Source organism: Trachypithecus francoisi, unplaced genomic scaffold (genome assembly GCF_009764315.1).
Source record: "Trachypithecus francoisi isolate TF-2019V2 unplaced genomic scaffold, Tfra_2.0 Lachesis_group16, whole genome shotgun sequence".
Classification (NCBI taxonomy): Eukaryota; Metazoa; Chordata; class Mammalia; order Primates; family Cercopithecidae; genus Trachypithecus; species Trachypithecus francoisi.
Genome location: NW_022681461.1, coordinates 89,493,780 through 89,509,199, shown reverse-complemented (window position 1 = coordinate 89,509,199; position 15,420 = coordinate 89,493,780). Strand labels below are relative to the sequence as shown.

The window sequence follows — 15,420 nt, the reverse complement described above, 5'->3', positions numbered from 1 at the left end:
GGCTAGTTTCCCTGTTTGTAAAATATAAGCTGGCAGATCATTGTTTTCCATTCAGGATAGTAGAGGTGTCTTAGGATAGGGCTGCCATATTTAGAAAAAAAACAAAACAAAACATGGTGGCTCATGCCTAGCACTTTGGAAAGTCAGGGCAGAGAGGATTGCTTGAGTCCAGGAACTGGAGACCACCCTGGGCAACGTAGTAAGACCTGGTCTCTACAAAAAATAGATAAAATTATGCTGGGCGCTTACGCCTGTAATCCCAGCACTTTGGGAAGCTGAAGCAGGCAGATTGCTTGAGGTCAGGAGTTCAAGACCAGCCTGTCCAACATGGTGAAATCCCGTCTTTACTAAAAACACAAAAATTAGCCAGGCACAGGTATCTGTAACCCCAGCTACTAGGGAGGCTGAGGCAGGAGAATCGCTTGAACCCAGAGGTGGAGGTTGCAGTAAGCCGAGATCGCACCACTGCATTCTATCCTGGGTGACGACAGAGCAAGACTCCTTCTAAAAAAAAAATTATTGGGAGGCTGAGACGGGTGGATCACGAGGTCAAGAGATCGAGACCATCCTGGCTAACACGGTGAAACCTCGTCTCTACTAAAAAATACAAAAAACTAGCCGGGCGAGGTGGTGGGCGCCTGTAGTCCCAGCTACTCCGGAGGCTGAGGCAGGAGAATGGCGTGAACCCAGGAGGCGGAGCTTATAGTGAGCTGAGATCTGGCCACTGCACTCCAGCCTGGGCGACAGAGCAAGACTCCGTCTCAAAAATAAATAAATAAATAAATAAATAATTAATTAATTAGCTGGACATGGTTGTGCAAGCCTGTAGTCCCAGTTATTCAAGAGGCTGAGATGGGAGGATCACTTGAGCCTGGGAGGTTGAGGCTGCAGTGAGACATGATTGTGCCACTGCCCTCCAGCTTGGGTGACAGAGGGAGACCCTGTCTCAAAAACAACAACAACAAAGGACATCCATGAGACAGTTGGGACATACTTATAGCTAATTATTATTTATTTACCAGAAATCCAAGTATAACTGAATGCTCTGTATTTTCTCTGGTGACCTTACTCAAGGGGCTGTGTACGCAGGGCCCTGATCTACAGGTGGGTGCTAAGAGAGCAAATGAGTTGAATTGCTTTGCAGCGATGCATCTTAATGGTCAAACTGCCTGCCATCTGGCAAGTGCAGCATAAATTATGGAGGCTGCAAATCCACTGAGTGCAGTGGCTTTTTCAGTCCCAAACGTCAGACTGATAGCCATCTCAAAGGCCACCACTGGAACCTGGGGCTTATTGGCAATAGGTCAAGTTAGGCCAGTGAGAGTCAGAAGTACACAGGGACATGTAGGGGCAGAAAGGTCTGGGTCAGATAGCCTGAAGGTCTGGCAGAAGGATCTGTGAAGCTTGTAGGCAAGGAGGAAGTGAACGTGGGGAGAAAAGAAATCAGGCCTGGTCAGAGGACATCACAGGTCAGTCAGGTGCCAAGGAGTCCTCGGGTTCTAAGGGCGCCAGCAGAGAGAGAATATATGGGGATATCTGCAGGGCTGGGTGGGTGGTCAGACCTTGCTTCTGCTAGGAGCTTCTGCCTCAGGTCAGGCCAGAACTGGGACAGACTGGAGGAAGCTGGTGTCAGAGTAGGAAGGCTATGCTTGCTTTGATTTGCTTCAGAAGCAAGTGGTGATCAAGAACACAGCAGTGTTTTTCTGCAACTGAGGAGGACTTAAATACTATGTGCCAACCAGCACCTTTAAGGTTTTCTTCTATGGGGGATTAGCTTTGGGATTATCAGGTGCCCAGGATGTGTGATCCTCCTCCTCTTGAGAGAGGTCTGGAGGGCAGGCAGCAGGGGCTGTGCATTATTCACTTCTGCCCACCCGGGATTCTCTGAGTGCCTGCCAAGTGCTAGCCCCAGTGACTGTGTGTGGGATTGAATCCGGTAGACATCCACCACGTTACAGTTCTTAAATCTGAGTTATTACTTCTGGCCTTAAACCACACCACCACATGCAAAAGGGCACCTTTATCTTTGCAGAATCATTGCAGACTCTCCTCCTGCTGGCTGCGTCCATCTCTGCCTCCCTCCCACATCCTCCTGCAGAGCATCTTCTCTGTGCACAGCAGTCCAGATGTTAGACCCACCCAGCTCCTGTGCCTGGGCTTCGCACACTGACTGTAACAATGGAAACAAAAGACATACCGAGCGCTGTGGCTCACGCCTATAATCCTAGCACTTTGGGAGGCCGAGGTGGGTGGATTGCTTGAGTCCAGGAGTTCAAGACCTCCAGCCTGGGCCACATGACAAAACCTCATCTCTACAAAAAATACAAAATAAAATATTAGCCAGGCATGGTGGCGTGTGCCTGTGGTCCCAGCTATTTGGGAGGCTAAGGTGAGAGGATTGGTCGAAGCTACTGTGAGCCATGATTGTGCCACTGCACTCCAGCCTGGCCTGGGTGACACAGTGAGACCCTGTCTCAAAAAAAAAAAAAAAGAAAAGAAAAAAGAAAAAGAAAAAAAAGAACATAAAGGCATTAAACATTGAAACCACTAAGATTAAAGTTACCTGGGTTTACTTGTGAGTGACTTCATGTGCTAGGGTGCCAGGAAAACACCCTAAATCTGAAGCATTTAATCCGATTTTCCTCATTTTCAAACTAAACTTTGGTGTTCTTGAAAAGATGAAATATTACTTGAAGCCCTGCAGTTGGGAAAGTGGTGGATTTCTTCAGTGTTAAACCATACCAAAAAAATGTTCTGATGCAATTTCCAGCCTCTCACTTTGGCTGTAATATTTAAAGGCAATTTTTAAAAGTCACTTTCCATGCATAATTTTCTCCCACTACACTTTGTTATTTTTTTTTCTCGAATTGAAATGGTTACCATGCTGCCATCTGAGGCTTTGCTAAGTGGGATGCATTGGTCTTTGCCAGAGCCAAGAAAGAGTTAAAGTTGCAAATGGCCGTCTGTCGTCTTTCTCAGTCTGGGGATGGGGGTGGATACCGCCCAATTGTCTGTCCTTTTCTTCCCCTCCCTAGGGCTGAGTGCGGGATATCAAGTCTCCTAAAATAACTCAGACCCTGTGGGGAGATGCCTGCCCTGAGCAGGAGCTAGCTTGGCATGGAGGATTCTCAGGGTTGGAAGGGAATGTTCCTAGCCAAATGGTCTGATCTCCTGGGCTGGAAGAGAGAGGAAGGAGCTCAGTAACCTTCCAAACCAAACATCCACTAACAAGCTCTTGCAGGGCCCTGAGGGAACCCAGATGACTGCTGTCATCTCCCTTCACCTAAGTGGCATCCGACAGTGCATCTGTCCCCATAGAGAGTCCTCTGAGGCTGCTGGGCACAGTGCAGAGAGGCACTGGTACATCTGGAGCAGAATCTAAGCGAGCATCTCATCATTAGGATTTCTGGATCTCTTAGGGTTTACAAGATACTGTAGAATCACTGCATATTGTAAATGTCCGAAGGAGAGAACTGTTGGTTTTTGCAGTTTTCCAGAGTCATGGTGGGTGGAGGGGCTCCTTCTGCCCAGGCCTTTGAGCCCACTCTGATCCTTTCAGTCTTAAGATGCAGATAATGATTTTTTTGGGGGGTGGTTCTAGACTATGGACCTCCTCACTCCAAGGCTGGGCAGCGTCTCATTTGCACGCTTTGAGTCAGGAGCTGGCACAGGCCAGAGAGAAGCACTGCTTTCTTCCTAAGCCTCTTGCTTTTATCTTTTTTTTTTTTTTTTTTTTTGAGATGGAGTTTCACTCTTGTTGCCCAGGCTGGAGTACAATGGCGCGATCTCAGCTCACTGCAACCTCTACCTCCCGGGTTCAAGCAATTCTCCTGCTGCAGCCTCCCAAGTAGCTGAGATTACAGGTGCCCACCACCATGCCCGACTAATTTTTGTATTTTTAGTAGAGATGGGATTTCACCATGTTGGCCAGGCTTGTCTTAAACTCCTGACCTCAGGCCTCCCGCCTTGGCCTCCCAAAGTGCTGGAATTACAGGCGTGAGCCACTGCACCTGGCTCAGTTTTATCTTTATGTACAAGTTGATTTGTATTTCTGTTTGCTCCTATTGACAGACATTTTTGTGGTGGTTATAGCCTTTGCATGTTATTATTAGGCACTCCACATGAATTCACTTCTCCAGTGGACCAGTTTTGCAATAAGGTAGCACATCTCCCACAGCCACAGTGCAGGTCAGGGCACTCAGACTCAACTGTGCCTCGGAACCACATAGACATCAGTGTTAGCGTGGACACTCCCACAGCCGCTCCGGGGAAGCCGACTCAGCAGAGCTGAGTGGGGCTCAGGAATCTGTATTTTTACATGAGCCACAGCTGATTCTGTTGCCGATGAGCCGAGGACCCCACTTTGAGAAACTTTGGTTAGTGTCTGAGTTCTCATCTGTGATATGAACCAGCAAGTTGTGGGTGACAAAATCTGGGATAGAGGCATTTCTGACTTTTGGCTGGTCAATGTCCCCAGCCAAAAGTCTGACGTTCAGAGGATCGGCCAGCCTGCATCACAGGTAGGCAGGCAGGCTGCAGTCAGTGTCCCTGCAGGGGCGTCATGTCTCCATTGTGTGCCCTACAGGGTCCATAGTTTTTCTTATTTATCCTGAGCTAATCTCCCTCAGTGCGCAGTTTAATGGATTCTGCAGATGAAATGGGGATTAGGAAGGAGGAAGGGAAGAGAACAAACAAATATGAACAGTGAGAACACTGTGCTAGATGCTGAGCTCCCAGCTTCACACCGATTGTGTCTGACATCACCCCCACAGAAGCATAGTGGGTTGGCATTACTACACACTTCTCCAGCTGAGGGCTCAGAGGTCCCACGGCTAGGAAGTGGCAGGCGCTTTGTTGTAAACTCAGGCATGTTCAACTTAAAGGCCTTCCTCTTTTTTTCTTTCTCTCTTTTGCAGGGGTGGGGTAATGGATACATTTAAGGTTTTTTCCCTCACATTTTTATTTTGAAAAATTTTAGACTATGGAAAGATTGCAAGCATAGTATAGTAACCTCCCTTGACCCTTTAATTGTTAGCATTCTGCCACATCTGCATTCTCTCTCTGTCTACCTATCTTACCCAGCTACCTAACTAATTTTGCTAATCCATCTGAGAATTATTTGGGAACATTGTGTTGATTTACTTCTAAATATTTCAGTTTATCTCCAAGGAACAAGGGCATTTTCCTACAGAACCATAATATAATAATTACACTTGGGAAGTTTCACATTAATACATTACCATTTAACGGATATCTGGTTTATTTTCCCAATTGTTTACAAAATGTTTCTTATAGTATTTTTTTTTTCATTCAGGATTCAATCCAGGATCACTTACTGCATTTACTTGTCAAGTCTCTTGAGTCTCTTTTCATCTCAAATAGCATTTCAGCCTGTTTTGTTTTTTGGTCTTTTATAACACTGACGTTTTTTAAAGAGACCAGGCCAGTTGTTTTACAGAATATATGTCAATTTGGATTTGACTGGTCATTTCCTCTTAGAGCTTCATGTCACGGGGACAGAGGCTCTACTCTTTTGATTGTCTGCCACTGCCTCTTACCAAGTGAGGATGGAGCATGGCTGTTTATGTTGTTAAAAGGCCTGGAATGGGAAGAAAGCAGCTCAGTTTGGTAGGATGAATATACGCTGTGAAGGGCAGCAGAGGAGAGCTCAAGTTCTGGCTTACGTCCCTGGCTGATTGACCTTGAGCCTATCAATGAATATTCCTAGAACCTGGTTTTCTTTTCTGTAAATGTAGATGGTTTTGGCCTTGCAGGATTATAACAAATATAAGTAAAGAATCTAGCAGACCACCTGATGCGTAATTAATCATAGCTTCATAAATGGCAGCCACTATTAAGTCCTTAATAACAATACACCAAAATATCCTACTTTTTCTTCCAATACACCTGTCAGATGCACCCTTTTCTGTACTTTCCCATTTCGCCATTCAAGGGCACTTCTATCGCTACGGCCTCCTTTCTGTTGCCCTCATCCTAACCTGTTCCGTACATGCCACCATGGGTTGCCCTAAAATGTGGCCCTTGTCATCATATTCGCCTGGCTTCCTTTTTCCCCAGCACATCAAGTCTGACTGTCTGGCACTCAGTACCCTTCATGGTCTCACCTCATCCCCTACCAGAACATTTCTTCGACTATTTGCTCTTGATTTGGCTCCTAGCATTTTCTCCCTGACTTCCCTCGTTCCTCCCACCCCTGCACAAGGGTGCATGCATAAATCACTGGGGGAATTGGTCACAAACAGAAACCACTCTAGGCCTTCCACGTGGAAAGAGATTTAATGAAGGCAATCAGGTGCTTGGAAAATCTGGACAAACAAAACTCAAAAGACAGTCTGGAAAAGCCGAGGTCAAGGAAGGCCACTGGTTTTGTCACTAGCTTTCATAGATAGAGAATTTGAAGGAACTCAGAAAACTACTAGGGATGATCTCAGCTGCCTCCAATCCTGAGGCCTGAGGTTTTCAGGAAAGTACCTAGAAGCTGCTGCAAAATGCCCTGTCTGCCTAAGCCCAAGGTTTGACATTGCCAGAGGGGCAAAAATCTGGCTTCTGCCTTCTTTCTCCCTTCTAGATCTTGGCAGGTGCTTCTCATGGGTGTTTTTCAATGCGGGACTCTGAAGACAGGTCTTCAGATTCTGGGACATGTTGTGTCACACTGATCATATTGTGCCAGCCCTGGATTTGAAGGCTTACCTTATGCAGTGTTATCCATGTCCTTCTCAGTTATTTCCATCCATACATTTCTTTTTTGCCCTGGCTAATTTCAGTTAGATTTCTGTTACTTGCAACCAAGAGGGTCTTAATGAACAGCAGAAGGGAGAGCATGTAAACATTGCAGAGTCAGAGTGTGGTGCATGCTTTGCAAAAAGAACTAATGAAGGAATCTAAGCATCTGGAGAAGATAGTAAGAAAGAGTTTGGCTGGGCACGGTGGCTCACACCTGTAATCCCAGCACTTTAGGAGGCCAAGGCGGGCAGATCACTTGAGGTCAGGAGTTCCAGACCAGCCTGGCTGGCCCATCTCTACTGAAAATACAAAAATTAGCTGGGCGTGGTGGTGCACGCCTGTAATCCCAACTACTCAGGAGGCTGAGGCAGGAAAATCGCTTCAACCTGGGAGGTGGAGGTTGCAGTGAGCCAAGATCGTGCCACTGCACTCCAGCCTGCACGACAGGAGTGAGACTCCATCTCAAAAAAAAAAAAAAAGAAAAAGAAAAAGAAACAGTTCACTTCCATTTTATCTTTTTCCTTGGAAATATTATTTAAACCATAATTCTACTTTAGTTATTACTTATTTTTTATTTTAATTTAATTTTATTTTTTGAGACAGGGTCTCACTTTTTCACCCAGGCTGCAGTGTAGTGGCATGATCTTGCCTCACGGCAGCTTTGACTTCCCTGGGCTCAAGCCATCCTCCTGCCTCAGCCCCCAAAGTAGCTGGGACCACAGGTGCATGCCACCACGTCCGGCTAATTTTTTGTATCTTTGGTGTAGACGGGGTTTCCCCATGTTGCCCAGGCTGTTAGTTATTGCTTCTCATGGCTTTTATTTTCTTCCAGAATTCTCTTCTTCCTTTCCTTCTGTTTTCAAAAGACTTCCTGTCTCCTGAAGACCAATTTGATTCTTTTCTCTTTGTGGCCTCCACAGCTGCATTACGCCATTTCTTAATTCTTGAAGTTCTTGGCACAGTATAATTTGAACCTCAAATTATTTTTAAAGTTTTGGTGAGTGCTTCAGCTGCCCTTTACCAGCTGTAACTTCACGTCATGGACTGCATCCTCACAGATTTATCGCCTTTGACTGGTGCTCAAGAATCTCTGGGAGTTGGTGGACTGATGACTCAAACGGGGAGGCTGAGGCTGCCATGGGCAATTAAATGGGAGAGCAGGAGTGGAGGAGAGTAATACTGCCCAAGTCACAGTCATCCAGGAATAAGGAAGCCTTTCCAGAAAGAATAATCAAGCTGGCTCAAATGCACTTGGCACACATGGAGTGGACCCTGAGTTCCAGGCGGTGTACCTCTCCCAGCGGCCACAAGGGGGTGACAAAGGGCATGGTCCAGGTGCCAAAATGTTGCTGTGGCTGTGGGGTCAGCCAGATGGCTGGTCTGCTAGTTGAGCCGTGGCTGGAAAGGGGATCTTGGCCTAGGTGATTTGCACAGGATAAGGTGGGCCTCCAACCAGAAGGCCTAGGAAGCAGCATGCCTGGACCAAGGTTAGGAAAGCCCAAGGATGAACAGATGGATGGCAAACATCAATAAACATCTAAGAATATGAGCTAGAGGCCAGGCATGGTGGCTCACACCTGTAATCCCAGCACTTTGGGAGGCCGAGGCGGGCAGATCACGAAGTCAGGAGATCGAGACCATCCTGGCTAACACGGGGAAACCCCTTCTCTACTAAAAAAAAAAAAAACCAAAAAATTAGCCAAGTATGGTGGCAGGTGCCTGTAGTCCCAGCTACTTGGGAGGCTGAGGCAGGAGAATGGCGTGAACCCGGGAGGTGGAGCTGGTGGTGAGCCGAGATCTTGCCACTGCACTCCAGCCTGGGCGACAGAGCAAGACTCCGTCTCAAAAAGAAAAAAAAAAAAGAATATGAGCTAGACTGTCCAAAATTAAATCAGCGAGTGAATGTCCAGTGACCCAGATATTCTGCTAAGGATGATGGATGACTCAGTGTCCTGGAGAAGGAAGCAGGAAGCCCAGGCATAGTACAGTGGCAAGGACTAAATCTGGGCAAGGACTTAATCCTGTGCCTATGGCCCCTGATGGAAGCTTGTACTGTGTGACCTTAGGTGACCTCTCCCTCTCTGCATCTCAGGTGTCTCATCTTACCAAATAAGTTTGATGTCCGGAGACTGAGAGACCAGCCCCACCCTTGCACTGGGCACCATGATGACCAGGATTCCTTTCAGTGTCAATGGTCTCTGAGTGACATGAACAAAACAGTTAGTTGGCTGCAAAGACCATGTCTTTCTCACTTCTGCCTGTGTACACCTGCTCTCTTTACAACTTTTGAGGGGGCCCTGGTCCCTTGGGATCAGGTTTGTTCAAAGACCTTTGTAGAAGCTGAGCAGTCTAATTTCTAGATACACTGGCCCATGACATAGCACACACTAAAATGCCCCCACATCCCACTGGAAATGCAATTCATTTTCTCTAAAATAGTTTTTGGGGGCATTTTAATAATTTTGCTTTGATGATTATTTTGCTAATTTTATTTTCAATGGCTATGATTTCTTAGAAATCATCGTGCATAGTTAGGAATTCCTTGAAGTGAAAGAATCTGCTAATTGTTTTCAAATATAAAAAAAATTACAGATACTAAGTATAACGATGTGTAGAGTTGATGTAACGCAGAATTACAGGGCATTTCATTACATTTTGACTGTGGAATTTTCATTTTGTGACTTGGAGTCAATGAGAATTTTTGTAGTGCATGAAACATTTTTCGAGGCTCTTGAGAAGCTCATAGGTCCTCTGTCCTGTCTGTGGCACCTGATGGGAAAAATCCTCCTGCTCCAGGCAGCTGAGTTCAAGTGGGGGGTCATTTCTTTCCATTATTAGTTTTTGTCTCATGTCTTCTGGCCTGAGAGCCTGTGCAAGCTTTGAGTGTATCAACAGGTAAAGAACACCCCCTTCCACTTTCCTTTAATCTCAGAAACTTCATTTCAACACCTATCTTTCAGCTAAGCCATCATATAGGCAGGCATCAGGGTGGCAGAATCCCCCCAGCCCCAGGGATTTTTCTAAAGCCTATCTCTACCCAGTGCTCTCAGGCATACCACAGTCAAGCCAGACATCATCCCCACTGTCAGGGTTCCACAGAAATAGATATCCCACAAAGGGCACTATCTCGCCCGAGGATTTGTTTGCTCTTGCTGATAATTCCTCTCCATAAACATTTTTGAGAAAGATGAATAGGTGTACCTTTCTGGAACAGCGGGTGGATGCTGGGGCGTGAAATTATTCTGCATGGCATGTTTTATGGATGAGGGGAGGGTCCTGAGGACTGCCTTTCATGTCCTCAGCCTCTGACTTGGTTGCAGATTGCCTGGGTTACTCTTCTGTAGGTGAAGGTTTAGCAGCTGCTTCTCTCGCTGCTGATAACCTCTGGAAGGCCCAGCCTGTGTGGAAGCTAGACACACCCCAAGAGTTGGCTCAAAATGCCACCAACCTGTAGCAGCTCTGGGCCCACCCTGAAGACCTGGTCCTCTCAGTGCACCTCACAGCCAGTGCTGCAGGCTTCAGATACTCCATTCTGCTGGATCCCCCCTGCCCGCCCCGCTTCCTGACAGCCATGAAGGGAATGAATTCCTTCCCATCGTGATCTTAATGAATGTCAAAGGGGGGAGAAAAAGAGATAAGATCTCAGAAAAATAAAGATGCCAACATAAAAACAGAAGACACAGTGACCTTCAACAGGATGAACAAATGTGAGATTTTTTCCATTCATCTCTGCCTAGGGGATGGGGACGGTGACTGTTAATAAGAAAGTGACACCAGATGATTTGCTGACAGTTCATAAAGTTCCCTGTGAAGCCCAGGGTCAAGAATGCCAAATGACTCATGAAGGTAGCAAACCAGAAACGGGGTGAAGGGGGACCCCAGAACTGCGACCTAGGTCACAGGTTTCAAAGCAGGCTTATTTTCACAGGGCTGCCACAGTTAACAAATAAAAATGTAGGATGCACGGTTATATTATATTTGAGTTTTAGGTAAGCAATGATGTTTTGCGTGTGTATTTGGGACATGTTAGTACTGAAAATTTGTTTGTTTATTTGAAATTCAAACTTAACTGGGCATCCTGTATTTTCTCTGGCAACCCTAACCCAGGGGCATAGCCCTTCTCTTCATTTCCCGAGTAGGTACACATTTCCAGGCTCAACTTCCACCAGGAAGAGGCTCCCTTCAGCCTTGTATATCTTATAGTTTCTTGAATCTTATGCTGACTTAAAGATCCAGCTTACAGGCCACATTTTTGAGAAGACGTTCTCCAACAAATCATTTCTTCCTTTCTCTCTGCTCTCTTGCCCACTGTGTTTTGCTTATGTTCCTATTTTGGTTTACGTTTAGTTGTGTGTAAGTCTGTTTCCCGCACTAGATTGGGAGCTAATCAAGGGCAAGGACTGTCTCTAATTCTTTCTCCTTGTTGCCCCCAATATAGTCTCACCTATGCCCGACGTGCGTATTTTGTGAATGTTTGCTCACTGAATGAATGAATGAATGAATGATCAAAGCTAACACGCTTTGAGTGCTGACTATGTGCCAGGCATGTATTTAAGTCCTTTAGTGTTCTAGTAACACTTTGAAGTAGGCGTCATTTTAATTTCCATTTTAGGGATGGAGAAATGGAGGCACAGAGAAGTAACTTGCTCAAGGTCAAGGGCAGAGCTGGGACTTGAACTCAGGCAGTGTGGCTGCAGTGTCTGTGCTCTTAACCTCTGTAACAGATCAAATGAATGAGTGAATGAACAGAAGAATGAGTGGAAGAATAAATGAAAAAATTCATGAGCAGAGGTGCAAACGGTAATAAGATCAGGGACACATGAGAGGTAGGAGCCAAGGTAAGTAATAGGATATGTCAGAGGCTGGAGGAATCAGAGTGAAACCAAGAAGACAAGCTGAGTGACCTGAACATGAGAGGCAGCCCAGCAAGAGGAAGGGCTGATCTCTGATTCCTCTTTCTGCTTTGGAAATCAATCCTTGGGCTCCAAGTGATCTATGACTCTGCAGGGGCCTGACTGTAACTTTCTTCCTAGCTTTCTGCCCCTCAGCCCTCCTCTTCCCGGAGGGGACTCAACTCCTCCTCTCTTAAAAGGCTCAGACCTGCTGAGCTCTGAGGCCAACCCTGTCTTTCCCTGGGGGTGCTCACTTAGGAGTTAAGGGCATCCGCAGGAAGTCAACTTGGTTTCAGGGTCCTCCCTGTTCTTGGGCTCTGGTCACTCCATGTCTAGTGGACCTCTGTCTGGTTCCTGCTGTGGGTGTCACATGAAGGAACCAATGGGATCTATGGAGGGTGACCACAGGCTGCCTGCTAATCAGATCACCGCCAGGGTTATTAGAGAAATGCATTTAAGCCCATGGAAACAGACAGTAGCCTGCTTATGTCTTCAACCTATTCTTTTTCTTTATAAAATTGTGGGTTAAAAAAGCCCACCTAGCCCTTCTCTCTCCCTCGGCGCTGCCTACGGAGGTGGCAGCCATCTCCTCCTTGGCATCATGGCCGCCCTCAGACCCCTTGTGAAGCCCAAGATCATCAAAAAAAGAACCAAGAAGTTTATCCGGCACCAGTCAGACCGATATGTCAAAATTAAGCGTAACTGGCAGAAACCCAGAGGCATTGACACAGGGTTCGTAGAAGATTCAAGGGCCAGATCTTGATGCCCAACATTGGTTATGGGAGCAACAAAAAAACAAAGCACATGCTGCCCAGTGGATTCCGGAAGTTCCTGGTCCACAACGTCAAGGAGCTGGAAGTGCTGCTGATGTGCAACAAATCTTACTGTGCCGGGATTGCTCACAATGTTTCCTCCAAGAACCGCAAAGCCATCGTGGAAAGAGCCGCCTAGCTGGCCATCAGAGTCACCAACCCCAATGCCAGGCTGCACAGTGAAGAAAATGAGTAGACAGCTGGTGTGCACGTTTTCTGTTTAAATAAATGTAAAAACTGCAAAAAAAAAAAAGCCCACCTAACATAAAATGTACCATCTTATCTTTTTTTTTTGAGATGGGGTCTCACTCTGTCATTCAGACTGGAGGGCAGTAGAGCGACCTCAGCTCATTGCGACCTCTGCCTCCCAGGCTCAAGCGATCCTCCACCTCAGCCTCCTGAGTAGCTGGGACCAGAGGCCTGTGCCACCACACCCAGCTAATTTCTTTTTTTTGGTATTTTTGGTAGAGACAGAGTTTTGCCCTATTGGCCAGACTGGTCTCAAACACCTGGACTCAAGCAATCCACCTGCCTTGGCCTCCCAAAGTGCTGGGATTATAGGCATGAGAAACCGTGCCCGGCTGTTTTAACATTTTTATGTGTACCATTCAGTCATGTTAAATATATTTATGTTGTTGTGAAGCAGCGCTCCAGAAGGCTTTTGTCTTGCAAAACTGAAACCCATACCCATTAAACAAAAACTGCTCTCACTTCCTCTCTCCTGTCCCTGGTAACTACCACTCTACTTTCTGTTTTTATGAATTCAATGGCTTTAGATACCTTATATACGTGGAATCAGGCAGTATGTGTATTTTTGTGACTGGCTTATTTCTTAGTGTAATGTACTCAAGGTTCATCCATGTGTAGCTTGTATCAGAATTGCATTCCTCTTTAAGGATGAATAATATTCCATAATATGGATACGCAATGTCTTCATCCAGTCCTCTGAGTTGTTCCCATCTCTTGGCTCTCATGAATAATGCTGCAGTAAACATGGGTGTGTGCAAATATCTCTTGAGACCCTTGCTTTCAATTCTTTTGGAAATATTCCCTGAAGAGAAATTGCTGGAGCATATGTTAGTTTTATTTTTAATTTTTTGAGTAGCCACCATGCCATTTTCCACAGCAGTTGTATACAATCATATGTTCCCTCCAACAGAGCACAAGTCTTCCAATTTCTTCCCATCTTCACCAACATTTGTTATTTTCTGTTTTCTTGGAAGTGTCTATTCTAATGGGTGTGCCTGTGTTTCTGGACTGGCTTAGAGCAATTTTTAATTACTTATTAGAACTGAGCAATGGGGAAAGTATCACACCATTTTACGGGCAGATAACCTGATAACCTAGAACCACAGAAAGCAATCATAACTTTGCCAATGACTCGTGACCGTGGGCAAGTTGTGCGCGGTGAATTCTCATCTGCTCACTCAAGGACAAGACCTTCTCAATGATACAACCTTCTCCCTCCTTTCCTCTGATGTTTTTACCAGGAAAAGGTGGGAAATGAGAGATGGGAAATGACTTGTGACATTGGGGTCTTAATCTCAGCAGCTATCACCCCGAGTATATATTTTTATTTTCTCTATAAGAATAACTCATGCTTATTTTTGAGCATGTAGAAAGCTCACAAACGCATTAGAAGCGAGGAAATATGTATCTACCCTCCATCACCCGGAGTCAACACCTGATAAAGTTTTGCTCTGTTTCTTGTAATCTTTTTCTAAGTAAGGCAAAGTTCTTTAATCTTCGAGAGTCCCTCTTTTTCTAAAGAAGAGCTACTTCTTTTCACAGCAATCCATAGTAAAGTTAACTGAGCTCTCAATTTCTTGAATATATCTTTCTTTGTGCTAGTTCATTTCTTAGATGTGTCACTTTGAGTGAAAAGCAATTAATTACAGTGGAAACGCTGCTAGGAGATGTCTTATGAAATTCTGTTAATATGTATAGGAAGAGAATGGAAGGGGAAAGGGAGCTGCTGGGCAAACCTAGTCTATTTGAAGGGATAATTTCCTTTCCTTTCAAGTTTCAGGGTTGCAGATCTATATATTTATGAAAGGACTAGAAAGCTGTTACTGTATCTCCAATTTGTCAAACTCAGTAAAACCCAACTGAAAAGCAAAGTTGAAAGAATGACTTTGGTAAATGTCATTTTCAATTTTTTTTTCTTTCCCAAGGAACATTGCTATATCAGTTCAGAAAAAAAGTTGAAATTACAATCCTAAGATTAAAAAAGGCAGCATGTGGGAGAGCGCTGGGTTTCGAAGGTTAGCTCTTAGTAATGTCCAGCCTCAGGAAGCCATGCTTGGAGATCTTTTTAAAAAAATTTTTTGAGATGGAGTCTCACTCTATCACCCAGGCTGGAGTATGGTGGTGCAGTGTTGGCTCACTGCAACCCCTGCCTCCTGGGTTCAAGTGATCCTCCTGCCCCAGCCTCCCGAGTAGCTGGGATTACTACAGGTGCCTGCCACCATTCCCAGATAATTTTTGTATTTTTAGTAGAGACAGGGTTTTACCATGTTGGCCAGGCTGGTCTCGAAGTCCTGACCTCAGGATCTTCCTGCCTCGGCCTCCCAAAGTGCTGGGATTATAAGTGTGAGCCACCGTGTCCAGCTCCTTGGGGATCTTTGGGGCTGGTGTTGCCTGAAGGGTTGGGCTTTGGGGCTGCAGGAGTCCCAGAAGGTTTTGTCTTGAAAACTCGGGCCTGGCTGGGATCCCTGAGGGTGGCCTGCCCTGGCTCCTGGGTTGGGGAATCCTGCACAAAAGGTATTCAACACAGCTCCTGGCACAGGAGAACTGCTCAGTAACTGTTGAATATAATTGTGATGTTGTGGGGTGTGGAGGGAGAGAGCTTCTGGGCCTTCTCTTGGCAGTGTGGTTGAAAGTGGGGGAAGGAGTCACATTTGGAAAGTGGGGAATGGTGGGGAGTGGATTGGTGCCTTTATGTACTTTCTTTCTTTCTTTTTTTTTTTATT

The 15,420-nt window shown here is 45.7% G+C and overlaps 1 pseudogene; it reads left to right on the top strand.

Moving 5' to 3' along the window:
• Positions 1-12,197: 12,197 nt before the first annotated feature.
• LOC117098961 lies at positions 12,198-12,701 on the top strand (annotated as a pseudogene).
• The last annotated feature ends 2,719 nt before the right edge of the window (positions 12,702-15,420 follow it).